At 39.3% G+C, this 2,275-nt stretch overlaps 1 pseudogene; it reads right to left on the bottom strand.

Annotated features, from left to right (window-relative positions):
• Positions 1 to 263: 263 nt before the first annotated feature.
• Positions 264 to 2,266, bottom strand: LOC105569223 (annotated as a pseudogene).
• Positions 2,267 to 2,275: the final 9 nt, after the last annotated feature.

Raw genomic sequence — 2,275 nt, 5'->3', positions numbered from 1 at the left:
TTGCTTTGTTCCTTTCAACAAAGGAACAAAATATTTAATCGTTGTCTACCAAAACTTCCTTCATGTATCGCGTATTGTAGTTATAGTTGCTATTATTGGTGACAATCGTGACGGCGAGTCATGTAAAAAAGAAGGTCCTCACCTTTCCTAGCTTCTTTGGAGCCGAGGTCTAATATTACATTTGTCGTACGACAAATTTTTCAAGCGTGTTAATTGGCTGCAGGATAGAAAAGTTCTCGAGTATCTAGAAATTTTCTAGTCTGTAGCCAATTAACACGCTTAAAAAAATTGTACGACAAATGTAATAGTGTCCTAACACTATACATTCCGTATTTTGAACCTTTCACGCGACCTTCTATTTTTAGTTCATTCAACGATAATACAAACAGAAGTTTACGAGAACGATAATTCTGACACGCTCTACCGCCATCAAAATTGATTAGCATTGAAGGAAACGGACGCAATATATGATTATGACGCTGCCGCTGCTGTTGTTTCTTTGAATCTGCTTGCACTTAGGCCGATCGAGAACAATGGTTTGCATGCTGATGGAAATAGGGAGATATAAATGTGAATACGTAGGTTTTCAGATATCTAATTCTTCTGTCCGACGCGCGAAGATGAAATGAGTAGCGTGCTAATTGTGATCGCTTTGCGTCAAGTTCTCTATAACCAGTGACATTTATTTGAGCACAAGAAGTCCGAATATGTGGAATTACGATTTGAAATTTACCCTCGATCGACTTAACGCACAGAATAGTTCAAGATCTTCTTTCTTCCCCTATCTCTCAACATTCTTAACCGGAGTTTGATGATCGGGTAATTCTCGCCTCAATGTTTGTCAATTTTTCTTCTAGTCTAGACCATAGAGTGGAGCACGATGAAACACTTATCTAGCATTACTATTGTATATTCCATTGTATCACTTTATAATTCGAAGCTATCAGAGATAATTGGAAATGGTGTGGAAGTCACAACTATAGTGCAATCAGCGGCCACTGGTTTTATTTATTTTCTGAAACCGGTTTAGTCGGTGGATTGGTTCGTATAGCACGGTAAATTTCTCTTATCAGGTGCAAATAGGACTTCTCCATGGACTTGAAACCTGCAGTGTCAATCACATCCGTATATGTATTAATGAAATTTATTGCTTCTGCTTTTAGCTGATCGGCACTATGGAGATCGGCAAGTATTAGGATTTCGGCCGCATTTTCAATGGTTAAACTTTTGCGAAGGACTTCCTGGCACAATACTTTTAGTGTATTTAACTGGTATTTATCCGACGCAGCTAACAAACCGTCCGCCATCTTTTCCAGATTCGGCGCTTTACCGGTGTAAATAAATCGCAACATTTCTTTCAGGACTTCGGGGTCCATATCGTCGATGTCCACTTGATTAGTTTTTTTCTCTTTCATGTCGTTTTCAAACATTACATTGAAAACGGGACTTTGCGCTACGAGAATTGCTTTGTGCACCTGGAACTCCTTTCCACGAACAGTAAGCGTTACGTCGCAAAATTTTTCGTTCTCCAACAGCAGTCCGAAGTTGTTGAGTAGCTTACACCCCGATTCTTCCAATTGTATTGCATAACTTTGCTTAGAGATGTTTCTCATGTCTGTCACTAGACCGATCTCACAGAATATCCTGAGTGTCTCCGGTAACGATCCATTAACTTTGAGAGAATCCATACTGACGAACGTATCAAAGCCCCATCTATCGCAGGTGTGTTGACAATTGTCATAACTAGAATGTCCAGGGTTAATGAAAGTACAGTTAAGTCCGCGATTACAATAATTAATAAATGCATGAATACAATTGCTCTCTTGTGTATGATAGTTTTTCCCTTGGACATTAACAGACAATTTTAATTTTGCTTGGACTGTGCGATTCTTACATGAAATGAGAAGGAGATATAATGACAGGTAGTTTATACCGTTTTTGTACAAGCTAGGATTTACTACCAGGTACCATTTTGACTCGTCGTTGGTTGAAAATATGCCCGACTTGAACTGGAACTTATTCCTGTTGTGATGCTGACAATGATAGAAATTTTGTATCGTCCATGTGTAACTGATGTTAACTATCTCCATTTGTACATAACTCCAGCTCTGTGTCTCTTTCACAGGAGTATTAACAATTCTCTCCGGTAGTAATTTCGCAATGTACTGCATCGCTATTCTACTGCTGCTGCACGAATTTGAAGTGATCTACGACGTCTGGGGCGCACAGTCATCTACCACAAGTTTGTTAGCGCAGTTCGTCTGACTTGAACGAT

This window comes from Vollenhovia emeryi, unplaced genomic scaffold (assembly GCF_000949405.1).
Source record: "Vollenhovia emeryi isolate VEMERY1.0 unplaced genomic scaffold, V.emery_V1.0 DF942330.1, whole genome shotgun sequence".
Lineage (NCBI taxonomy): Eukaryota > Metazoa > Arthropoda > Insecta > Hymenoptera > Formicidae > Vollenhovia > Vollenhovia emeryi.
This window is presented reverse-complemented; position numbering and strand designations above follow the sequence as displayed.